Genomic DNA, 27386 nt, shown 5'->3' on the forward strand with positions numbered 1-27386 from the left:
GCCAGGAGCAGGGGCTCACACCTGTAATACCAGCCCTTTGGGAAGCTGAGAGAGGTGGATCACCCAAAGTCAGGAGTTCAAGAGCAGCCTGCCAACATGGTGAAATCCTATCTCTACTAAAAACACAAAAATAGCCGAGTGTAGTGGTGTGCACTTGAAATCTCAACTACTCGGGAGGCTGAGGTAGGAGAGTTGCTTGAACCTGGGAGGAGGAGGTCACAGTGAGGTGAGATCATGCCACTACCTTGTAGTCTGGGCAACAAAGCAAGACTCCATCTCAAAAGAAAGGAAAGGAGAGGAAAGAAGGGGAGGGGAGGGGAGGGGAGAGGTGAGAGGGGAGGGAAGGGAAGGAAGGGAAGGGAAGGGAGGAAGGAAGGAAAAGAAAGGAGAGGAAAGAAAAGGAAAGAGAAAGAAGGATGGAAGGAAAGAGAGAAGGAAGGGCGGATGGAAGGAAGGAAAGCATGGGTCAGCATGCTCTATGCACTGCCTCACCTCAAACTGAAGGAAGACTTCATATATATCCCATTCCCTTTGAGATTTCATTTTCAGGCTTTAACTTGTATCTGTTTATTCTCTCCTGCATAACATGTTCAGATATATACTTCATTCAACCCATCTGTTTCTTAAACATGCTTTCTGATACTTTGCTGTTAGGTAATTTCTGTGTCTCTCTGGCTTTACTGTTTCTGGAACCCCATCACTACTCTTGGTCCTCAAAATGAGGGAGATAGAAAGTCAGACATAAAGCAAATAAAGAAGAAACTAGTTGTCTGTCTCCATGTTCTCTGTGTCTATCCTCAGAATTATATCAAGATAAAGTAGAACTACAGTATTCCCATACCTGTATCTGCAGGGCAAGATAGGGGTTCTAAAGTCTTGGGGTTCTGACACATTGTTAGCATCTGTTAGATGTGTTAATACTTGTAAGTCATATGAGCCACTCTAGTTCTCATTCTCTAACAGAAAATGTTAATAATCCCTGATTTTCTGACAAAGCTATTATGAGGAGCAAATTATCTGTGAAAGTATTTTTTTTTTTTTTGCTTTGTAAAACTCTATGTAAGGATATATCAGCTACTGTAACGGTCATTATCATAGACTTCCCCAGAGCAATCAGTGGCCATTGCTTATTACTAGATTTAAAAAAAAATGTGAAGCCACAGTGAATATTACATTCCTCTGACAGACACGAACCTTCCTCTTTATAGGTTTGCTACTTTAAAAAAATTTTCAGTCAATCCTTTTTTTTTTTTAGTGCAATCATGGTTTATTTCTGATGTGACTGAGTCTAGGGGCAGGGCGGGTGGTGGGTGTGGGGCGTGTGGGTGGCAGCTAGAACTCCACCTTGCAGGCGGGGAAGGCGTCGTCCTGCATGGACACCATGCTGTTACTACCCAGGACTGTGATGCCCAGCGCCTGGTGCCGCGCGTGCGTCTCCGCATACCACGTGTGCATGGCCGCCGAGTCGAAGGTGGGGATCAGGGTCACCTGCAGGTCACGGTCCCACTGCTGCTTGCTGGCCAGCAGCGCGTCCAGGACAGCCCGCATGCCCTCCTCCTTGCGCTGGTCCTGGCCACTGATGACGTAGCAGAGCGCGCGCACGCGCTGGAAGAACTCCTCGTCCACCAGGTGGGCGCTGCTTCCGCTGGGCAGATAGGCCAGGTCCAGGTAGACCGGGGACTTGGCAGGGGTGGCTGATGCCCGGGGCCGGCTGCTGGCTGACCCCAGTGGGCCTCGAGTGGCAGTCCTGGGGGCTGAGGACTTTCTGGACAGGGGTGCTCGGCCTCCCTTCTCACTGGGCTCACTCCGGGCACTGAGTGGCCTGCTGGCCCGGTCCCCACCAGCAAGGCCCTTGGTTTTGGCAGCAGCCACTGGAGTGGCTTTGGGGGTGGCAGCACGTGAGGTGGGGCGCGTCAGCAGCTTCCGGGTGCGGCCCACGTTCTCCGTCTGCCTCGCTGTCTTGGGGGGCAGCATCTCTGGGTCCACCATGCAGATACTGGATGGGTCAGGCAGTGGTGGGGGGACCTTGAGGGGGTCAGGCAAAGGGTCATGGCGAGGGACTCCAAAGGCCTCTGTGTCCTCATCCGAGTCTGCGGCACCGGGAGCCAGGGGCACAGGGTCTGAGTCAGACAGCGTGGGCAGGGACTCGCTGACTGACGTGGGTGGCGTCTCGACACTCCTGTGACTGCTAATGGGACAGTCTTTCTTTGTCCTGGGAGGCCCAATGGGGCCCCTGCCGTCCTCAGCCACCCAGAGCAAATCACACAGCCCATCAGACCTGTTCCTCTAAGTGGTGTCCAATTGCCGTCCTGCGAGATGGAGCAGGAACAACCCACCAGGGGTGTCACCTTCCCAGCAGGTGCAGCGGGCGGCAGGGTGGCCGGGCCCCTGGGAAGAGTGGGGCCAGATTGGGTGGCTGGTGCTGTTGGTCAGCTCAAGGACCCGCATCCCCACTGGCTGATTTTTCTGACATCCCAGTGCCCCCTCTCTGAAGTTGCGACCTGAGGCTCAGAGACCTCCGCTCACCTCCCAGCACTCCTGAAATAATACTCCAGCGCAGCTGGGCTCCACGCTGAGTGAGCACCTGAGCACGGGCGGGCCCCCCAGGGAGCAGCGCATGTGAAACCGCAGGGCCCCACCCCGTCCCGGAACAGCATGTGCTGCCTTTGCTCTGATTTCAGTTTAATTTTTTAACCTGCGCTTGCTCCCTCTCTGGGCCGTTTGGTTTCGGGGTTTCCCCAGCCTGCCCTGACACCTCTTCCTGGGGCAGCCACGCCTTGCCCCTTTCCCCACCCGCTCCATCCCAGAGCAGCTGAGGTCAGAGCCGGACTTCCCAGCTTTACACCCAGCCTTGGCGCACGGCATAGCCACTCTGTGCCTCAGTTTCTTTCTCTGTAAAATGGAGATAAAAGACACCTCCCTTTTTGAAAAATTTCCTGAGATAAACCATGTAAAGTGCTTAGTACAAAAAAAAAAAAAAATGTGTATGTGATTTGTTCATTGTTAAAAAGAATAAATCTAATATAAAATGTTTATCTAATCCCTTTCCATCTATTAGCTCATTGTGTATGTGTTTTCTTCTCTGGTATAAATCACATAGTTGTTCTTGTTTTTCTTTTTCTCTTTTTTAATTAAAATTAAATTCACATATAGTAAAATTAACCATTCTAAGGACAAAATACAGTGGCATTTAATATAATTACAATCTTGTACCACTCTCACTCTCCCTAATTCCAAAACAGTTTCATCATCTCAAAAGAAAACCTGTACACACTAAGCAGTCACTCATATAATATGTGATACGATGTGTCTGCCTTCTTTCACTTAGCACACAGTTTTTATGGTTTATCCATGTTGTACATTAATCAGTACTTTATTCTTGTTTATAGCTGAATAATATTTTATTTTATGAACATTCCACAATTTGCTTATCCATTAATTCATTAATGGACATGGTTGTTTCTGCATTTTGGCTATTGCAAATAATGCTCTGTGAACATGTCATTATATGTATTTTTCAGTTTTTCTTTCGATTCTCCTGGGTATATTCATAGGAGTGGAATTACTGGGTCATATGGTAATTCTAAGCTTAACTTTTTGAGGCACCTCCAAAGGGTGTTCCACAGTGGCTGTAATATTTTACATTCCCACCAGCAATGTACAAGGTTTCTAATTTCTCTACATCCTGGCAAACATTTGTATTTTCATTTTATTTTTTATTTATCACAATTCCAATGGACGTAAAGAGGTATTTCACTGTGGTTTTGATTTGTATTTCCCTAATGACTAATTGCATTGAGTATCTTGTCATGTGTTTGTTGGTTTGCTGGTTTTTCTTGAAGAAATGTCTATTCAAGCCTTTTGCCCATTTTTCAGTTGGCTTGTTTGTCTTTTTGTTATTGAGTCATAAATATGCTTTAAGTATTATAGATAATAGACTCATCATACATATAAAATCTGAAGATATATAATTTGCAGATATTTCTTCCACCCTTTTTGTTTTTTAAACAATGTCCTTTAAAGCACAAAATTTTTAATTTTGATACAGTCTGACTTTTTATTCTCCTCTTTCTTGCTCTGTGATGTACTTTTTGAAACTTCAATTTAGTCAGTTTCCTGGTACCACATATTCACTCTTTGAAACAATAATTGTTTTTTTCTTTCATTTTTCTTTTTAAACATAGCAACCACATTTTTGTGTGGTTTTCTTAATTCACTTTTTCATTTGTTTTCATCGTTGTCCTCTTATTATTTTATCTAACCAAGAATCACCTTATTCATAGCATTTAAATATGTGTTATGGAATAATTCATGATAGAAAGCTAGAATCATCACAAGTTTAATAAAGACTGAACTTACTTCCTCTTGGTTGTTCTAATTCTCCTCTCCTTCATGACTTGAAGTGACATGAGTATGGAATGAGGGAGGCAGGGACGTGAAGGAAAAGGAAGGACAAAGGTGGTAAAGGGCCTGCCACTAATAATGTGGTGCCCAAAGGACTTTCACTAACATATCCTAAAGCACTAAATTGATGACAATACCTTAGAATCCAAATGTATTTTAAAAGATACCTTAGGGCAGCTAATTAGTTTAGAAAGACGAAAGGCAGTGTGGGACTATAATAGAATAGAATGGGCTTTTAAGAGCTGGCTTTGAAACCTGGCTCTGCTCCCTAGAAACAGGATGCTCTGGCACACTTTTTCTTAACCTTTCTGGTCCTCAGTTCTTTTGGCTGTGTTTTTATATTTCTTCTCAGTTCTGGCAGTTTATAAGGACACAATAAAATAATAATTGTGAAGCTCTACATGTGGTACTTACCAAATGTTAATTTTATTGTTTTATCATTCTTGTTGCAAAAGGAAAGATCAAGTTATAATGTTATAGTCATAACTTTGTTGTTGTCAGAAATATTTATATTATGTTTGTCTAAGATTTGATCATAGAACTTTTAAAATACAATGTTTAACTCTCTGAAAATGACAGGGAAGCATAGGGTAACCTATAAAAACAACATTTATATACATGGAATAACTGAATAAATTTCCCTTATCATTTTAAAGCTGTTTACTCTCTTCCTTCATCTTCATTTTCTGAGCAAAAATTTAGAACATTTCTCAGCTGTAAAACAGAAACAGGAAAGAAAACGCTCTTAGATCTCATATTCTGATATAGGAGACAAGGAAAACAAGCACAGAGAGGCGGGAGCTTTCCAAATGGGGAAATTAAAGGTGACTCATGTCATAAAATATTAAAACATGGTTTAATCAGCAGTGAGATATGTGAGTGAGCTTAATTAGAAATACATATTATTATTTGACTTTAACGTACAAAATTAAAAATTAAAGCAATCTTACAGGATACGTAATCAGTGAGGAATAGTATGTTGGAAAATGAGTCTGATGTTGTAATTGGTGTGTGCAATTAAAATTAATTAATTTTAGTTAGCATCCATGCATGCAAATATGAAATCAACAAATTTTAAATATTAAACTCATAATTATAGTGACACTGGTATGCTGATACCAAGAAATGAGAGACTGCTCTATGGCATGTAGTCACCCTCCGCTGTAATGCACTACTTCTGATCAAATCAGGGAGGCAGGCTGTCTACAGGAGGTCTTGACAATTGTGATTATATGAAATGTGCCCACTTTTAAATTTATTTTAATTAAAATTCACAGTGATGTTTTGCCTGTGTAAAATTTTCTTTCCTATCACCTCCTAAATGAAAAAGAAACTTAATTTTAATTAACACATCATTGCAGGTAGTCTAACATTAATGTTCACTAAGCCCTTTTATAAGATTCATTAACAGCTGTTTTGTGATGAAAGGACCCAGGAGACAGATAAAAGTTGGGAGGCTATTTTTAGTAATTTCACTATTGATTTTACAAATTACTGAAAACGGAAGCACAATCCTTTAGGATTCTGTATTTAGGTTGGAGTGAAGTCATCCTAAAAGAAAGCAGAGAGAGGAAAAGAAGGGATGAGGGATACATCTCTCTCTTTCTCTCTCTCCCTCTCCCTGTGTGCATATTTGTGTGTGTGCCTGTGCATTTGTGTGTGTGTGTATACATACGGATGTACAGATGCATAAAGAGAAAACATTTTCTGATGCAGGATTAATATTGATAGACTTCAAAGAAATTGTCAAACAGGACAAGAACCAGATTGTGAGCAAAACTTTTGAAATGAATTTGAACTTATTATTTAAAATTGACTACAGATCTATAGATCACACAAAAAGTGATGAATCAATATCCTTGAACATTAAAACAGGTGTCTGCTATTATATCTTATTAACCTTTCTCCAGCCAATACCAACCTATAAAGACAATATGAAATTTCTAGGCCATTCATCTATACCCTCTTCTGTGGTACTGTCTGCTTCCAGCATCCACTGTACCTTTGATTCTGATATGTTCTATTTGTTGCCAGACTGCATCTTCTTGGCTCTCCTTAAGCTAATTTTTTGCCTCTGGTCCAGTGGTGAAATGGTACTTACAGCTCATGTCTCACTTGCTTAATGCCCCTGTGGATTATGAAGGACTGGACAGCCATATTTGAAGGCAGATGGCCTTTCTCAAAACGTGAATTTATATCACATTTTATCAGTTTGCTCTACATCTTCCCTCACTGCAGCCTTTCAGAAAGATACTGGGATGTAGACGCAGACAAGATAGAAGAGGGAAAAACAGGGAAGCAAAGGTTCTGAAGGGAAGACAATAAGATTCATATGGTCTTTTCGAACTCCAATCTATTTTCTGGTCATCAGGAATAGATTGATGGAGACCAAGGGGGTGTGAACTGAATTCACGCAGATTGGACATCAGCTTCTATGGCAACATTTAGGATCTGTCTCTGTGTCATTGACCTTTTGACTTATGAGCTCGGTTTCAATCCCAAATAGAAAAAAGAAAGGTGTGGGAAAATGATTGTCTCTCTACTCTGCCCTATTCCAAAACCTACTTGTACTATTCTCTTAGACCATCCCATTTAACCTGCTCAAAAAGCAAGCAGTTTGGTTTAAAAATATGTTTGTTTATTTACTTAAAACAGTAAGTGGTAGTTCTATTGGACTTTGTCTTGCTGCTTATTTTTAGGAGTTACCAGTGGCTCAGATGCGCGTCATTCAGACCCTTTACATGTTGGACTCGGCTCTTCCCCATGGATTTGGAAGGCTCCTGTAGCTTCAAAATGTACCTTTTCTTCAAGTAAAGCATCCCTATTCAGAAACTTTCAGTGTCTGTAACTTACCTTCAATTTATCTAGTGTGGGAAAGAATTTGAACCTCACGGCATGGGAATAAGAGATTACGAGGTATAGAATTGAAGTGCTTCTGTGGGACACATGGCTGTCTGAAATAAACACAGAGAGAACATTTTCTTGGAACTTCACTACTCTGTGACATAGTAATAGTCAGGAGACTCTCTCTCTCTATCTCTCTGCCTCTTAAGAGAGATACTTCTAACCAGCATAATAAGGCAAGAAAAAGAATCTATAAAAAACTCCTAGAGTTACCAGTGAATTCATTAAGTTCACAGGATCCAAGACCAATATAGAAAACTCAATTGTGTTTCTATAAACTAGCAATGAAAACCTGAAAACTGAAATTTAAAATATAATACCATTTACAACAGGTCCAAAAAAGTGATACTCCTATTATACATCTAAGAAAACATATACAGAATTTCTGGGATAGAAACGACAAAATGCTGTTAAAAAATAAAGAAGATCTAAGTAAAGAGAGAGACATACTGTGTCCAGTTATTGGAAAACCTAACATAGTAAAATATATATCAATTATTCCTCTATTGACATACAAATTAGAAACTATTGCTATAAAATCTCAACATTATTTTATTCACAGAGACAAGATTATTTTAAAATTTAGATGAATTGGCAAGGAAGTAAAATAGCAAAAGTTCTGGAAAAGAATAAGTAGGAGAACCAATGCTATCTGATTTCAACATTATTATAAGACTACAGTAGCCAAGATTGAAGGGACAGATAACATGGTAAATGGAAAATAATAGAATATCCCTAAATAGCTTTATACAAGTATGGATAACTCATTTTTTAAACAGCCTCATTGAGATATAGTGCAATACTTAACAATTCACCCATTTACATATACAGCACAATTGATTTAGAATATTCACATGTATGTGCAACCAGCATCAGTCAGTTTTATAACATTTTAATCACCTCAAAAGGAAGCTTTGTAGCCTTTTGTTATACCCCCCCCCACTACATTCCCATTTCCCTCACCTGCACCCCTCAGCAACGACAAATCTATTTTCTGTCTCTTCACTTCACATAAATGAAATGTGATCTTTTGTGACTGGCTTCTTTTACCTAGCATAATGTCATCAAGTTTCAATCACCTTGTACCAAGTATAAATATTTCATTTTTTATGGTCAAATAGTATTTTATTGTATAGATATACCATGCTTTGTGTATGCATTCATCAACAGATGAAAATTGGGCTGTATCACTAACTGATTTTTGACTTCAATGTTGAATTCAACACTGGACAGATAGTCGCTTCAACAAAGGATGTTGAAGCTTTTAGTCTATTTGAGTTATTATAACCTGTTATAACAAAATGCTTTGGATGAGGTAATTTATAAACAATAGAACTTTACTGGTCACAGTTCTGGAGGCTCGGGAGTCCAAGATCAGGACAAGCAGACTCAGTGTATGGTGAGGGCCCCTTCTTTACATTTGGTGCCTTCTGTTCCCTCACATGGCAGAAGGGCAAACAGGTTTCTTTTCATCTCCTTTATAAGGACATTAACTTATGACAGTAGAGGCCTATAACTTAATTACCTCCCAAAGGACTATATCTTCTATACTGTTACCTTGGTGATTATGCTTCAACATATACATTTGGGGGAGATGACATAAATATTCACATCATAGCAGCTACAGCCAAAATGATAAACTTCATTTTAAATCTCACACTGGATAAGAATGAACTCAGATTAACTTATCGATTTAAATATTAAATGTGACTCTGTGAAACTTTTATAAGAAAACACAGAAGAAAAATCTTTAGGGCATAAAGCTTGTTGAAAGAAAGCTTGCTGAAAATCTTCAGGGCATAAAGTTTAGACATGAAACTACCAGCATGATCTATAAAATAAATACTTGGGAAACTGGACTTCCTCAAAATTAAATAGTTGTCTTTGCAAAGGACCCCTTAGGATAATAAAGATAAGAGACAGACTAGGAGAAAATATTTGTAAACCAGAACTCATCTATAATATGTATAAGTTAGAATTCTCTAAAGCTATTATTAAAAAGCAATCTAATTAGATTATGAGCAACAGACAGGGACATTTCACTATATAAGATATAGACTTGGCAAATAAGCACATGAAAAGATGTTTAATTTCACTAGTCAATTTCTAGTTTAGACAATTGTTTTCTACAATCTTTGAAGGTAAGAAAAACTAGACATAAGCTTAGAATTAAGCATACATGAACAGTCAAATTTACCAAAAGTATTTCTGGAACCACTGACATTTCTTTTTTTCTGACTATTTAAGAAAGCATGCTGGCCAGGTGTGGTGGCTCTAGCCTGTAATCTCAGAAATTTGGGAGGCCAAAATGGACCAATCACTTGAGCCCAGTAGTTAGAAACCAGGTTGGGCAACATGGTGAAACCCCATCTTTGCAAAACATGGAAAAATTAGCTGGACATGGTGGGAGGAAAGGAGGTTGATGCTACAGTGAGTCATGATTGGCCACTGCAGTCAGCCTGGGCAACAGAGTGGGACCCTGTCAAGAAAAGAGAAGAAAAGGAAAAGAAAGAAAGAGAAAGCAAAAGAAGAAAGAAAATGAAGGAAAGAGAGAAAGAATGAAATAAAGAAAGAGAAAGAGAGAAAGGAAGGAAGGGAGGAAGGGAGGGAGAAAGGAAGGAAGGAAGAAAGAGGAAGGGAAGGAGGAAGGAAGGAAGAGAGGGAAGAAGAAAGGATAAAAGAGAGAGAGGGAAGGAAAAGAAAGAAAACATGCTTACATTTGCCTTTTTTTTTTTTTTTTTTTGAGACAGAGTCTTTCTCTGTCACCAGGTGCCAGGCTGGAGTGCAGTGGCGCGATCTTGGCTCACTGCAGCCTTCGCCTCCCAGGTTCAAGCAATTCTCCTGTCTCAGCCTCCCAAGTAGCTGGGACTACAGACACCTGCCACCATGCACAGCTAATTTTTTTTTTTGTATTTTTAGTAGAGATGGTGTTTCACCATGTTGACCAGAATGGTCTGGATTTCTTTCTCTAGTGATCTGCCCGCCTTGGCCTACCAAAGTGCTGGGATTACAGGTGTGAGCCACCGTGCCTGGCCTGCCATTTTTAAAATAGATTTTTATAGATCAAGGAGCTAACAGAGCAGTTTTAAAACATGGGTATATTGTGTAGTGGTGAAGCCTTGGCTTTTGTATACCCAACACCCAGATAGTGGACATTGTACATAATAAGTAATTTTTCATCTTTTGCTGTATGGGTTTATCTATGGAGAAGACATTTAAAAGCAAATTTTCATGGTAAACACAGTTTGGTATAAACTAGTTCCAGTGGTCCCTGAACCTGAGCCTCTGTAGTGTGTTTCCCACCTAGTGGTCCTGACTCATGGTTAGGAAATGTTAATTAACAAACCTAAAATTCTTTAGAGTAACAGGACATTTAGGAAGGAGGATTAGCTTCTATCTAGAAGTTTGTCAGGCCTCCAGAGCTGCTTTTTGTTTTTTTTTGTTTCTTTGTTTTGAAACCTGTCTATCTTGAATAAATATGTGAATGGCCAGCATCAACTCTTTGACTCTGAGGTCAGCATCAAGAACCATCCACGTCACTGTCACTAGGGTTTACTTGCAGCAACTATGACTAAGATTACCAAAATTCAGCAATGTTCCTATAATTCCATTATAAATCAGGTCCCAACATGCCTTCCTGAGGGACTCGGTCAGTACTGTTTCCAACATATAAAGTAGTTATTTAGATAAAATTTACCTTATTTTTTTTTAATTTTTGACAAGATATTGGCTACCAGTAAGATTACTAACTTAGATATAAAATGAAATAACTTATGCCCTACATTACTTATGTATAATAAAAAAGCCTAACTTTGGGGATTATCTTTTCTGCCAGACAGAAATGAAATCATGATTATCATTGTTTTGTTTTGTTTTCCTTTTTTTGTTTTTACAAATTAACAACTAAATCTATAGGCTTATAAAACATCTGGGATCAAATCAGTTATGCCTAGTGAAATGAACAAGCTTACATTCTTAAGAGGCTTACAATATTTTTTGGGCTTATTGGAGGCTCTGGTACAATATTAAATAGTCACATAATTATCATTTTGCCTTTCTTGCCATTTACCTCGAGCACAGTCTCTAAATAGTATAAGTTTTCATGTTTCTAAAATTTATGTAAATCGCACCTCCCATGTATATCCTTGTGTCTCATTCTTCTGCTCTATATTGTGTTTGTGTCGTCTACATTTTGCTTAAACCCCATATTTTTATTTCATTGATTGCCGTATTGTGTTCCATTGTACAGATATAATCTATTTCCCATTGTACTGACGAACAAGTTTAGAGTCTTTTCAATGCAAATTTTCATATGCATATGTATTACATGTATATTACTACTACTGCACAATAAATTACCACTCGTACCATATTATATTGGTTTAGAAACAAGCAGCAAGGCCAGTGTTCACTCAAAGGGAGGGGCTGACATAAGCACACGAATAACAAGAGGTTGGCCTTTCTAGAGGCTGCTTAGAACCACATGTTAGACTCATGTTTGAAATAAATGGAATCTCACTTTACAAATTGTCTCTGCAAGATTTAAGCCTAAATAATAGTTCTGCAGTAGGAATTTTGCTTAGCCACTGAAGTCAATTTCTAATCCTCTTAAATACACTGCAAGTATTATTGCCCTCCTTTGACAATTTTAGGAAGTGCAGCTCAGCGGGGTTAAGTGATTGGCCTATGGAAATTCTACTTTGTGGGAGAACACGTACTGCATGCTTCAAACCAAGCTATCAGCATGCTGTTCAAATATTATCATGGCAAGCATTGATGATAATAGAAAATAAATGTTGCTGTTGCCCATCTTAATTATGATGGTCACCCCCTATCTCTGCCAAATGTAAGATAAAATCAAATGGCTTTTCCCTAGACTTTATACTAAATGTATTTACAAGGGCAAAAAGTGACAATGTAACTGCAATTCACATTGCCATGTATGAGTAATTCTAAGACCTTTCGATTCTTTGAACTATCTGCCTAGAACCTGTAATTCAATAATATGTAGGTATTCCTAGCCAATATTACTGTAATTATATTTTTACTATAAAGAATAATGCTGCTAGTTTTGTGTAGCATGGGGCCAATCTAGGTGCAGTGTTGACAAGAACTTTCATCAAACATTTAGACAGAAAAGTAAACCTTTTATCATTGTATTTTTAAAGTTAGAATAGAGATAACATCTTTTGGTTTGTTTTTGTTTTCTGTTTTAACTTCTAGATGCTCTTCTTATATAGGTATTCTTTGAGAGATTGCATGGAAGAATCTGGAATTGACAACCATGTCTGGTATTACCCACCTTATTTTATTCCTGATGGAAGGCCATGAAAGATTGGATATAGATTCAATATCATATAAATATATATACTGTAGAAAGTTTTTCCAGGTCTCAGCATCTCTTCCTTGAACAATTTTAACAACCTCCTAGCTGTAATCTTATTCCTTCAGTTATTTACTCATTCAACGAATATTTATTATCCTCCAAGGTGCTTGCTTCTAAACATCTTTTTAAAATGCATATCTGATTATGTCACTTCTCTGCATGATTCTTTATCATCTTCGGGATGTAGTCCAGAGAGCATAACAGAAGGCTTTAGACCTACCTGTCCACCCCATCTGCTATTGTAGACATAAAATGGTTGGGGCACACCAAACAACTTGTCTGCCTCAACCACTCTAGCCCATTTTATTTCTCTATGTCTTTTATTGTCATACACTTTGGATTGTACCTTGTCAACTCTTTTATTGTATTTTAAAGCTCAGATTAAAACCTTACTTCTTTTCTTGCCTTTCCTTTTTATTCACATAGCATTTTGTATGTAACTGTATTCAGACTTTTAAAATTGTTCAATTTTTGTAGATGTTTTAATGAATAAATATTCATGAGCAGATCACTGCCCAAAAGATTTAAATAGCAAACATAAGCCAGGACAATCACTGGGGTGATTTACTAGGACATCAGTTAATAATGTTAAAGTTCTAAATGTTCTTACATAAATCACCTGGGCTCCAAAAAAATTCTTTCTTGTACCTACTGTGTAGCAACAGTGCAATTCCCTTTGACAAATGGAGCTGTTCACCTCAGACGTCTACTCTGATTAACAGTTCAATAGCATAAGAAGATTAAATTGGCAGATTGATGTTCTCAGATTTTAAATTCTCAGATTTCAAATTTTGGGGGGCCATGGATATGTTCTCTGATAGAAATATTCCTCTCTTAGGAAGTAGGCACCAGGAACTCTAAATTTACCAAGTTCATGGTTTTAGGAAAAGAAGCAAAAATTCTGTAAATGTATTGTTAGATGAGTAGGGTCACTCTTATTTCAACCCTAAATATAAGTATGTATTCTTACTATATGGAAATTAACATGTATTTGTCATTCTTTTAAAGAATATTCCACATTATTCAAACAGAATCTCATTCTTACATAGTGGTATCCCTCAGCTGGTACTAGAACTTTTCCTTCGGTAGGCTATTTCACCATTGTAGAAAGTGAATTGCCTTTGGAGATGGGACACATGGTAGATCAATACATGCCAAAGGTCTTAAGCTTCTCGTCTTCTTCCATTGTAAAATGATGTTGTCTTCCATTGTGAAATAGTGGAGGGTATTACTGAGTGTCATTTCGTGGCAGAAAGTAAGTCATTCTGTCAGTGTAAGATGGCTGATGGAAAAATCCACAAGGAAGACAAATTTGCATTCAGAATAGATATCTACTTCTATAAGGACAGATTGCTGTTCTCTGCAGTATGGAAAAGGTCCAGTGTAATCAACCTATCACTAGGTGACTGGCTGATTTCCCCTTTTCCCTCATCATTCCTGGGAACAATGCCATATCAGTGCTTGGAGCCGACCTGTGTTATTGGCAATTTGGATACTCAGCAAGTGCAGCAGTCAGATCAGCTATGGTGGAGGGGGATTTCATGTTGTTGAACCCACATGAAGCCTTCATGGCTGCCAAAATGGACACTTTGTTCATAAGTCCATTAATAAGCATTGAGATGACTGAGAAAAGAAGTTTACTGACAACCCAGGATAAGTCCTCTGTTCAGCTGGCTATTTCCAGCCTGAGCCCCAGTGAATGGAACCCACAGCCTTCTCGTAGGGCACAAATATATACTTATTCTATTTCCATTCTAAGAGAAACAGGTACATACTTCTTTAGACTTCCCAAGCACTGATTTTCCAATCTTATTCAGTAACTATGGAAAATCAAATCAGGTTTATCTTCACAGATCTAGAATTTATATGATTACATAGATCAAATAACATCTTAGAAGGCTGCTTATTTTTGTTTTATAGGCCCTGTGAAAAATTATTTGCTGTCATATATTCCTGAATGTTAAAAAATGTTGATTACTACTCTGTCCATGTGGATTATTGCAGTAATAGCAGACATGTGGCCAGGAATAATTAAGTGCCACTGTGTGGCATTTGCCACTTCAGGATCATAGTATTCTCAGTAAAATAGGGAACCCAAATTTATAATGATGAAAAGTAAGCCCCATTTATTCCTAGTTTGAAGCAACTACAGAAGACAACCAACTACCATATTGATTTAAGAAAGATGCTGGTATTCCCTTCATAAGAATTTTTCATAATGCCTTGGAAAATACAATTTTCTCCAAACTCCCTGGGAGGTAGGTTTATTCCAACATTCCTATTGTCTTGTGTATTCTAATTTCTTTCTCTGTTTTATACCAGAGATGTTCTGGACTTTCAGACTTTCTTTCTCTGTTTTATACCAGAGAGTTCTGGACTGAACTCTCAGTTCAGTATTCTGAGAAAATATCTAGATTCCCTCCCAGGCCATGAATCCCTGGTCTCACACACTGAAAATCTAACTTCCACCAGTGTTCCCTGGACCAGTGTTCCCTGGATTCCTCTCAGAGCCGAATATAATGTTTTTCTCTGCTTCTCCTCCAATCACTTTTTAACTCTGAGCTGCTCCAAATCCCTGTTCTTCAGTGGCTAAAAATGTTACAAAACTTTAGCCTTAACCTTGGAAGAGGAAGAAAAGGAGGGAGAGGAGGAGGAGGAGGAGGAGGAGGAGGGGGGGGGGGAGGAAAAGGAGGGGGAGGAGGGGGAGGAGGGGGAGGAGGAGGAGGGGGAGGAGGAGGAGGGGGAGGAGGAGGCTGCAAAAGAGTGGTCTCTAAAGGAGGAAACCTTCACGAAACCTGTCAAAGCCGGGGGACCCCAGAAGCAGACAATATTGGTAAGAATGAAGAGCTGGGAAAAGGAGGGAGATATGTCTTAAAGACAAGAGCCCTGCGAGAAAGAACAAACCCATACTCAGACCTAAGAAACCAGGTTCCAAGAATAAGGAGCCAGGAACTGCCTGACTGTGGTGATCAAGAGAGGGCCTGTGAGACCATGATGCAGAGTGGGCCTTCCTTGTGCTGTGCTGTGGTCATGGGGTATCCCCCCACCTTGCTCCTTCCATCTGAGTCTAAATATACTGGAGGTGTTATGGAGGGAGTGACAAAAGAGCCTCTCACTCACAATTCTCCAGTGTGAGGAGGCCCTGGTGAGAGGGCCTGGCCTCAGGGAAACAGTAAAATTTGCTTTGTCAGGACGTTTCCTGCTTCTTCCCGAAAGCCATCCACCTTGCCAGCTGCAAAAGCCCACGTGCAGAGGACATCTGTGAATCAGCACACCTGAGATCCCCACTGCCACCCTGCCCCCAGTTCTGATCTGAGGCTGCTGTGTCTCAGACAGACTTTAGCTGGGTTCTGCTCTGCTCTTGTACCTTCTTCCTTTTTGGCCTCCCAACTTTGAGGGAAGAACCGAATGTCTCAGCTTCTTGCCCAGCCTCAACATCTGCCCTCTGCTGAGCTGTGTGTCAGGCCTGGCTATCAGGAGGAGACCATGACAGCAATAACAAACGTAGGCATGTAAGTCACTTTGTGGTACAGGAAGCAATAGAGAGTAGCACGCGTGGGCCCAGAGGTGAAAGAGCATCCTGTTGTAACGTACCTGCCCTGGGTATGATCATTAAAATGTCTTCATGCAATACAGTATATGGCTAGTTTTCTTTCTTTTTTTTTTTTTTTTTGAGACGGAGTTTCGCTCTCGTTACCCAGGCTGGAGTGCAATGGCGCAATCTCGGCTCACCGCTACCTCCGCCTCCTGGGTTCAGGTAATTCTCCTGCCTCAGCCTCCCGAATAGCTGGGATTACAGGCGCACGCCACCATGCCCAGCTAATTTTTTTGTAGTTTTAGTAGAGACAGGATTTCACCATGTTGACCAGGATGGTCTTGATCTCTTGACCTCGTGATCCACCCGCCTCGGCCTCCCAAAGTGCTGGGATTACAGGCTTGAGCCACCGCACCCGGCCCATATGGCTAGTTTTCTATATGATGCGGAGGGATTGCTTCTGCTGGCAAAGGAGATTGAGGAGGATTTGCAGTTTAACATTTTCAATTTCATTTATATCTGTTGAAATGTTCCCGTCTTAAAAATCAGGGTCACCATTTATTCCTAATTAATATCTTAACGTTAGCATAAGACCCTAAGCAAAGGCAGTGGACACACATACACACATATAGTATGTGTGCAACAGAGAGATTCTGAACAAGAGAAAGAGATTGTGAACATCAATTAATCATAATGCACAATATATTACTGTCAACTTAATCTTTTCATAGTGAAAAGAGTAGAAGGATGTTTGGATTTATAATAAACTGGGAAGGACAACCTTTTCCAAGAGTGGAAGATGGAATCAGAAGTGCTTTGTGTTATTAGGGAAATGGTCTTGTAAGAAGGTAATGACTAATTGCATATATTATATGCCCCTTTCCTATTTTTATTCGAGAGAGAGATTTTTGCTGGTTATGAACATGAATCTGTATTTCATATCTACGTCACAAGTCTCCACATCTGTCATATGTCAAAATCTTATGGTAATTCATATGATACGTGTGAAGTCAATTCTCTCACCACTTTGTTGCTTTGGGATTCTGCATCTTAACATACTTTGCTATCACCTAGTTACATGTATATTATCCCTTAAAATATTTTAATCCTACCACATATTCACACAGTGTTACTTTTATTTGTACCTACTCTATAATCTATATCCACCTAACTACCTGTCATCTGCCTACCTCTCTTTTCTGGCCTACGTGAGCAGAGTAGGTCTAACTTCATGTCAACTCTATTTATTGACTTCCTTGTATTTTCGATAATAACTTGAAATTTCACTTTTATAATAAATTAACTTTCTATAAACTATTGGGCCTCATTCTGAACTCAATTATGTTCTATGTATTTGTTTATTAAATGTTCACTAATACTTTTAGTTACTATATACAATTGTAGTATGTTTTAAATCCTGAAAGGTAAACCCTATCTCTTATGATTTTATCATGATAAAAGTATGCTTTTTGACATCTACTAGATAAAGTATCTCAGGATGTTGTTGACTTTTTAACCTTTTATTGGGGCTTTGAAGTAAATTGAATCTTAAAATTTATTTAGGGGCTAACTGAACACCCCTAACTCTATCCTAAACCTAACTCTAACCCTAAATAACAGTAGTGACTATTTGCAACCAGAAATATGGTATGTCTTTCTATTTATGCTGATCTCTTTCGCAAAAGGGTCCTTGCTTTTATGACGGACTCTTCATATTTATAATTAAGTTATTCTTGAATTGGCGAAGGTTTTAGTTTTACTCTGAATGGCTCATCTTTCCAGGTAAATTTTCTAATTTAGCTGGCATCCAGGAAAGAGTTGATTTGTTTATGTTGGCCTTTTTCCACCTAAACTCCTAAATGAGTGTATTTTCTATGCAGAAAATCAAATTAATTGAAATAAGTGACATTTTGTTTCTTCTTCTCCAGTGTTTAACACTATTTATTTATTCTGCTATTTTCTATTTACTATATACTCCATTGCAATTTAAAAAGGTAATTGTAATAGGAGTCTTTGTTATATTTCCCCTCATTTGATTTTGGTCAGAATGTATGCTCTTTAATCTTTATCTATCTACCTGTCATTCCACATTAAATATTTATTTTATTAAATTTCTGGTAGAAAATGCTTTTGATATTAGGAAATATATAACATTTCCCTTTTTACCTAGTGAAATAAATTTTCGCTGCGTATGTCAAACGTTTTATTTCTTTTGGCCTTTGATTGAATCATTATATGCTTCAATTTCTCTGAATCCATTAAAGTATTAGAATAGCTTAATATTTGCTGAAATTAAACTACCTTTGCATTCCTAAAATAAATCCTGCTTGATATAGTAATCCTTAAATACACTTATAGATTTGTTGATTAGAGGTTTATTTAGGTTTTTTATTCTGTTCATGTCTGTGTTTAGCCTTATGTTTGAGTTTTTGTGTTATCATTGTAATAATTTGGCATCAGGTTAGGATAGACATATAAACAGATTGAAAGGGGCTTTCGTCATATTTTATGACTTGCAACACTTTATAAAGTGGTGATATTGTATACATTCAGGCACAGATTTGCAAAACAATATATAACAAGTATTCTTTGCCAGGAATCATGTTAGGCTGTGTGATGAACAAATATAATATCTTACAGGAAAACACTGATGCTGCTACTACATCCAATATTAGAGATAAGTCAATTGAGGAAGGCAGAAGATCTGTTATTCGTAGAGATTACACATAACAGACTTGTACAGATTAGAAATTAGATACCCAAACTGACATTGCCACCTCAGGCGTTCTTTATACCTATCCAAATTCCCATTTACACCTATTCAAAGAAGTTTTTTTCAAAAATATAAAAAATTCATTCATAATCTATAATGCAAAAGGCACAGTGTAAAGAATCATAACTAAGTTATTGCTCATGTATCCCTCTCTTGTTTAAGAAATGGGATAATGATATTGACTCTGAAAGTCTCTGTGTTCCTCCTTTATATCTTCCCATCTTCTCTCCAGAGGCAATTATCTTCCTGAATTTATAGTTAATTAGTCTTATAATTAAACTTATACTTTACAATTTTCTTTTTTAAAAATACTTATCAACTTGTTTGTCAATTTTGTCTTTTGTGTTAATGGAGTCAAGAAGTAGGTTTCTTGTCCCTCCCCTCCCCCACCCCACTTTGTTTTTAATACTGCTCAGTAATTTATTGTACCATAGTTTATTAATCCATTCTTCTATTGATAATCACTTGGATGTTAATTATTCTTTGCTATGAAAAACAATATCATTTTGAATATTCTCATGCATGTCTCCTGCTGCACATACGTGAACTTTGTCTTGAAGTTTTATTGCTAGGTTATTACATATCACGAGGTCAACAGATCGAGACCATCTTGGTCAACATGGTGAAACCCCGTCTCTACTAAAATTACAAAAAATTAGCTGGGCACGGTGGTGCGTGCCTGTAATCCCAGCTGCTCGGGAGGCTGAGGCAGGAGAATTGCCTGAACCCAGGAGGCGGAGGTAGCGGTGAGCCGAGATCGCGCCATTGCACTCCAGCCTGGGTAACAAGAGCGAAACTCCGACTCAAAAAAAAAAAAAAAAAGAACATTGCTACATTTGCTAGGCGATGCCAAACTATTTTCCCAAGTAGTTGTACCTGTTGACATTACAGCAGAACATTAGGGTTTGGACTGCTTCACATTCTTGCTAATGCTTGAATTTTTAAATTGTAACAGTTTAATCTATTTAACCTGCAGCAATTGCTGGCTATAAAACTTCATTAGTTTTCACTTCCCTAATGATGTTGAACATTTTTCCACATATATGTTGTGGAACTTTTTTTTTGGATAATTGTCATTCCTTTTTTGACAATTATCCATTTTTATCTTCAGATAATTTGTTTTATTGATATATGGGATTATTTATATATTCCGAAGGGTAATTCTTTGAGGTTTTTTTGTTTGAAATGATTTATCTTGATTAAAGTCACTTTTATCATTTTCTCTACATGTTCTTATGTTTATAATTTATATTGGTATTGTTGCTATGTCTGGATATTATGTATAAAACAGCCAGACCTGAGGTCCGTTCTATTTCCCCACAGACATACACACTCTTTCCACTATCAGACACACACAATAGAAGCTGATCATCTCAATCCAACAAAAAATTTACCTCTGTTGAGCTGGGTTTGCAGCTTATTTAGTCAACTCACTTTTAGTAACAAACGTTTTGAGGGCAAGATGCACCCTGTGTTTATTTTAGGCCCTTCCTTCTATCTTGTAAGATTCATGAGATTTTAGGAGATTCCCCACCTTCATGGTTAAACACCCCAGCTTCCCTCAAAACCTCAGTATTCATCAAAAATCCCAGGGCAAAAAAGAGGAAAGAGATTGCTTGTGATTTGAGAATCTCCTGGGATTTAAATCCATTGCTACTGACATGGCATGAAACACTCTGGCCTCTTTCTGTTTCCCCTGAACAGTCTTTTTGGCTGTCTGAGCGCTGAGGGTCGTATTTAATTTCCTACTCACCATTTACTCTACTTGCCTATCCCAGTTGAGGGACTGATGTCTTTACACAGGCCATGAACTCAACACCTCAACGCATGTTAGGACTAATGAACAAAGGAAATCAAAGGAAGTGATGTTATAGCCACAGTGTATTATATTCCCGATTCCAATCTGTAGAATCGAATCATAAAATCGCTCTAATCACGATTCTCTTCACGTCGATGGTAAAAAGTCCATTTTTGCACAGACAGATATAAAGTTTTCTAGCTTCCAGACCCTGAAGCTTGCTGAAGGTCTTCAAATGCTGCTGGCAAAACTTAGGTAACTGAGTGAGGGTAGAAAAGGACAAGAAGAAACGAAGTGCTTGGTCTGCCTGTTCTGGGTCAATTCTTATGGCAGGGCTGGTATTTGAGCTTCTCAAAATTCTTCTGCACAAGGAGAGCCTCTGACTTTCCTTCCACTTCTTTTCACTCCACAATAACATCTTGAAGAAAACAGGACTCTACATGAGTTAATACTGGTAGCCTCATAGCTCCACACATTTAAAGCCTGTACTTAATAAAACATTTTTATGTGGGGCTCTTTGCACTGACAGCGAGTGTGTGAATGTGCGTGTTTGCCAAAACACAGTAGAAGTTTAAAATGGTCTATATATCGCTTCTCGGCCTTTTGGCTAAGATCAAGTGTAAAATGGTCTATATATCGCTTCTCGGCCTTTTGGCTAAGATCAAGTGTAAAATGGTCTATATATCGCTTCTCGGCCTTTTGGCTAAGATCAAGTGTAAAATGGTCTATATATCGCTTCTCGGCCTTTTGGCTAAGATCAAGTGTAAAATGGTCTATATATTTTTCCTTTGGTCAAGTTGTAAATGCCATTGGTTTATGAAAAGTCTCAGGATTATATGCAATAAAATTGCATTAATTGGAATAGGTAAACAATTTAAACTAATAACAGGTATGTAACTACACAGAACTACAGGAAGGCAGCAGAAAAAAAAAATCATATGTGTTTACTACACCCTCTGGAGATGGCTGAATTTTAAAATGTTTTATACTCCTTTGGAAAAAAAAATCCATGCCCCATTACCCACCACCAAACATAAAACACTGGTATTCTTTTGAGACTAAGAGAATACAGATATTTCTTCAACTCGTAAAGCTACAAAGCTAGAATTGTGCTTACAGTATATATATAAAATCTAGATTGAGGTCCTCAGTAGGATCTCCTGAGGACATTAAAAATGCTGTAATTGATTAATTAATCCAGTAGATCTGAGAGTGTTGTGGGGGCACAGGTTGGCTATTTGTTATTTGTGCTTAAACATATGTATGTGAATATAAGGTTTGTATGTATATAAAGTTTGAAATGTCACCACATACATAAAAACTATAACTCAAATCCTAATTTTTCTGATGGGACAATGGACTCCCCTAGAACTGTCATGAGTTTTCTCAGGTTCTGTGATAGGGAGAGTTATGTTGACAGTCTTCATATCTGTCATATGTCACACTCTTATGGTGATTTCTACAATTCATATGGTATGCGTGAAGTCAATTCTGTCACCACTTTACTTTCTTTCTATGGGACTCTGCATCTTGGGGAATGCTAGTCTATTTCCCTGAAAAAGCAGTGTGCGTTATTATTTCTCATATGCATTTATGATTTTTTTTCAGAAAATATAATTATCGTACAGCAGAGGGGCTAGACTGTTAGAAGGAAAACTAAGTAACAAAAAAAAGAAAATATAATTAAATATGTGTATGAGAAATGTGATGGAATGTATTTATTAGGAAGTTTAATACATAGAACTGCAACCCAGGTTTGGAGAGCTGAAGGAGTAAAAGAGAACACTGAAACACCTCAAACGAATAATCGTTAGAGAACATGAGGGGCAGAGTTGGGTTAGCAAACCTGAGGGTTCACTGGAGTGACCAGTTGGATTTGGTGCCCACAACTCTCAAGACCTGGCCTCAGCCGGGTGTGGTGGCTCACGCCCGTAATCCTAGCATTTTGGGAGGCTGAGGTGGGTGGATCACCTGAGGTCAGGAGTTCAAAACCAGCCTGGCCATCATGGTGAAACCCCATATTTAAAAAAAAAGACCTGGCCTCATCTGACACCCCCGATGAGGCAAGGGGTGACCATGAAAGGGCTCCATAGTTCATGCTCAGGTCTCGGAGGAGAACGTGCCTTAATGCCGCTGAGCACCTCTAGAGATTCTGGTGAGGCTAGTTTTAAAAGTTCTACAAGGAAATGAGGTCTGGAGCCAACCAGAATTCTTCAGTTTCTCTAGACTCCAGCCAGACTGCCTCAAGGAAATGACTGTACCATTAGCCGATCACTTCTTGACTGTTTTCTGTTAATTGAAATACAGCACAATCATATGTAACTTATTATATGCATGCAATAAAGTATATATCTATGTCTTACTCATCCTGTACCTACGCTGTAGTCCTTTAGCCCACACTAAATATCGTAAATACACAATACAATTTCACAATCATAATTGCCAGCTCAACACAGCTCCAACAAGTTTACTGTTCTTTCATAAATATGTATTTTTGAGAGCAACAATTCAAATAAACTTACGTTATAAAATAGTACTTCAATAGAGTAAAATAATTTTTTAGAAAAGTAGAAATACTTTTAGTCACACAATTGAACACAAATGCAGCGGCAGCACCTTTATTTTTGTTGGTAGTGTGTTTTTATTTTTACTTTCAAATTCAAAGAAGTACTTAGGGCCATTTTATGTATTTTATTATAAAATTAGTCATATTTGGTGTATTTTAAATAATTTTATAAGTAATAGTTTTAATTATAATTGTAAGCATTAACAGTGATTGAAAAATATTAATCAGGAAGTGATCTCCAGAAATTCCACATGTCTGATACAACCACCATTAATATTTTTATGCCAATTCTCTCATGTATCTCTTGGGGGAAATAAGCTTATTTATATATATTCAGGATTATAGAATCTTTTTAAGTGTATTTTTGTGTGTGTGGAAGTGGCTAACCTTGACCTTTGCCATTCATCCATGACATCCCTTCTGCCTGTAACTGATATGAACCTGGAGTATACCCATACTCAATTTTTTTCACAGTTGTGTAATAATATGCTTACTTGTCCAGGGATTTTCTCATTGTTTAGTTACAATCATATACTTCTATCTAATACTTCTACAAATCTACAGCTAGTTTAGAACCATAAAACAATTTATTCCACCATTTCCTTAGCAAAAGAAAACTGCACATCTTGTTTTTTATCCCTCTCTATATATTAAACATATTTTATATTATTTTTGCTCTGTACACTTTGTTTTTGAGGCCTGGATTTCATGGATGACATTCCAAGATTTTAAAGATAGGTACATTCTTAACTTTAATAGATATTGCCAGATAGCTTTCTCAAATGTCTATATCAATTATTTCCCCTCCAACATGGAATAGAGAACCCGTTTTTCCAATCACTTTCAATGACAGATGCTATCACTTAATTTTTGTGGATTAGATGGGTTTAACTGCTATTTCAGTATTGTTTTAATTTTTATTTCCTTTTTCACTTGTGGGATTAAACATTTTCGTATATATTTACTGACCACTGAATTTTCTCCTTTTTTTTTGAAATGTAAATTCACATCTTCTCTTTTGCATTAAATTTGTATCAATTGAGGACAAATTTGTTAGAATACTTTCTATATGATAGACATTAATAATATCTTGTTTCAAGTATTGTTACCAACCCAATGTTTGTCTATTGAAATTGTCCATGGTCTTTACTTTCCTACCTACCTATCTAGGTATCTGTTTCCATGCATATATAACACACAGACACACACACATTTTTATTTAAATTGATACTTTATTTCAGAGCAGATATAAGTTTACAGGAAATGAAAGTGTTCCTATATATTCCTTCTCCCACTTTCTTAGTTTCGTCTATTATTTACATATTGCATTAATGTGATTGATACGTTTGTTACAGTCGGTAAACATACTGACACATTAATTAAAGTCTGCAGCTTACATTAAGGTTCACTATCGTGTTGTATTTTTATGGGTTTTGACAAATGCATGATGTCATGTATCCACTATTAATTACACCAGCATGTAGAATAGTCTCACTGTCCTAAAAACTGCCTATGCTTGACCTAGTCATCCCTCCCCTCAGTTTCTGATTCTGACCCCAGCACCCGCTACCAATCAGGGACTACCATGGTCTTTTACTATCCCAAGAGTTTGCTTTTTCCAGAATGTCGTAATTGTAATCATGTAGTATAGAATCTTTTCAAACTGGCTTTTTTACACTTAAATTCATTCACCTGCTCAAACACATTAACTAATTTATCAAAAGGCATTTAAATTTCCTCCATCTTTTGTAGGGCTTGATAACTAATTTTTTTTTTTTTTTTTTTTTTTTTTTTTTGAGATGGAGTTTCACTCTTGTTACCCAGGTTGGAGTGCAATGGCGCAATCTCGGCTCACCACAACCTCCGCCTCCTGGGTTCAGGCAATTCTCCTGCCTCAGCCTCCTGAGTAGCTGGGATTACAGGCACGCGCCACCATGCCCAGCTAATTTTTTGTATATTTAGTAGAGACGGGGTTTCACCATGTTGACCAGGATGGTCTCGATCTCTTGACCTCGTGATCCACCTGCCTCGGCCTCCCAAAGTGCTGGGATCACAGGCGTGAGCCACCGCGCCCGGCCCATTTCTTTTTATTACTAAATAACATTACATGAATGTACCATAGTTTGATTATCCATTCACATATTGAATGACATATTGGATGCCTCTAATTTTTGCCCATTATGAATAAGGCTGCTCTAAACATTCAGGTGTGGATTTTTGAACCAAAATGTAAATTACTGCTAGTAAAAGAAGTTGGAGAACTACTACACCATATCTGCTCTCTCTGCCTCCACTTTAAGTTGCCTAAACTGTATATTCTATTCAGTAGCTGCAATGATTTTTAAAACTGCAAGTGAGTTTATGTGTTCCCACGATCAAATATGCTGTTTCCATCATACCTGTAATATAATACTAGGACGGTGCTATTACCCTCAAGACTCTACTTGATCTGAGTTTGAAATTCTTCTTACAACTCATCATCTATCACTGAAGGGGACACACTAGCTAAAGCACATGTTATCAAAAATTGATATTCCAAAATACATGAGGGACTCCTACAATTCAATATAAATAAACATAAAAATAAAAACAAAGACAATTCAATAGAAAAAAATGGTGAAAGATTTTTAACAGGCTCTTCAGAAAAAAAATTATGTTTATCCAAATAATCAATACAAATAAAGAAAATAATACTTTTTCTTTCTTTCTCCTTCCCTCCCTCCCTCCCTCCCTCCCTTCCTTCCCTTGTTTCTTTTTCAAGATGGAGACTCACTCTTGCCATGTGGGCTGCACTTCAGTATGATCTTGGCTAACTGCAACCTCTGCCTCCTGGGTTCCAGTGATTCTCCTGCCTCAGACTCCTGAGTAGCTGGGATTACAGGTGCCTGCTACCATGCCCAGGTAATTTTTTTGGTAATTTAGTAGAGACGGGGTTTCACCATTCTCTGCATATATATATATTTTTTATTGCACTTTAGATTCTGGGGTACATGTGCAGATCCTGCAGGATTGTTGCATAGGTACATACATGGCAATGTGGTTTGCTGCCTCCATCTCCTCGTCACTTATATCTGGCATTTTTCCCCATGTTCTCTCTCCCCAACCTCCCTACCCCCTTGCTGTCCCTCTCCTATTCCCCCACAACAGACCCCAGTGTGTTATGCTCCTCTTCCTGTGTCCATGTGTTCTCATTGTTCAACACCTGCCTAGGAGTGAGAACATGCAGTGTTTGATTTTCTGTTCTTGTGTCAGTTTGCTGAGAATTATGGTTTCCAGATTTATTCATGTTCCTACAAAAGACACAAACTCATCATTTTTTATGGCTGCATAGTATTCCATGGTGTATATGTGCCATATTTTCCCTGTCTAGTCTATCATCGATGGACATTTGGGTTGGTTCCAAGTCTTTGCTATTGTAAACAGTGCTGCAATGAACATTCGTGTGCATGTGTCCTAATAATAGAAGGATTTATAATATTTTGGATATATACCCAGTAATGGGATTGCTGGGTCAAATGGAATTTCTATTTCTAGGAATCGTCACACTGTCTTTCACAATGGTTGAACTAATTTACAGTCCCACCAACAGTGTAAAAGTGTTCCTATTTCTCCACATCCTCTCTAGCATCTGCTGTCTCCAGATTTTTTAATGATAGCCATTCTAACAGGCATGAGGTGGTATCTCAATGTGGTTTTGATTTGCATTTCTCTAATGACCAGTGATGATGAACATTTTTTTCATATATTTGTTGGCCTCATATATGTCTTTTTTAAAAAGTGTCTGTTCATATCCCTTGTCCACTTTTTAATGGGTTTGTTTGTTTTCTTTCTTGTAAATCTGTTTTAGTTCTTTGTAGATTCTGGATATCAGCCCTTTGTCAGATGGGTAGATTGCAAAAATTGTTTCCCATTCTGTTGGTTGCCACTTCACTCTAATGATTGTTTCTTTTTCTGTACAAAGCTGTGGGTTTAATTTGATTCCAATTGTCTATTTTGGCTTTTGTTGCCAGTGCTTTTGGT

General features: G+C 38.2%; 1 long non-coding RNA gene and 2 pseudogenes across 2 annotated transcripts in view; 2 read left to right on the top strand and 1 right to left on the bottom strand.

Moving 5' to 3' along the window:
- Positions 1-27386, top strand: part of LOC118148900 (uncharacterized) — a 168543-nt gene that overhangs the window by 45489 nt on the left and 95668 nt on the right. Inside the window, exon 2 of the long non-coding RNA XR_004735964.3 lies at positions 26128-26267. This is a non-coding gene — a long non-coding RNA (uncharacterized LOC118148900). The remainder of the gene's footprint in view (positions 1-26127; positions 26268-27386) is intronic.
- On the bottom strand, positions 1242-21218 carry LOC144580041 (microtubule-associated protein 1S pseudogene; annotated as a pseudogene). The gene is made up of 2 exons (XR_013528918.1): positions 20940-21218; positions 1242-2286 (listed from the first exon to the last, which is right to left on the bottom strand). The product of XR_013528918.1 is annotated as a microtubule-associated protein 1S pseudogene (transcript).
- On the top strand, positions 21532-21676 carry LOC118149084 (U2 spliceosomal RNA; annotated as a pseudogene).

The sequence above is a fragment of the Callithrix jacchus genome, chromosome 17 (assembly GCF_049354715.1).
Source record: "Callithrix jacchus isolate 240 chromosome 17, calJac240_pri, whole genome shotgun sequence".
Taxonomy (NCBI): Eukaryota; Metazoa; Chordata; class Mammalia; order Primates; family Cebidae; genus Callithrix; species Callithrix jacchus.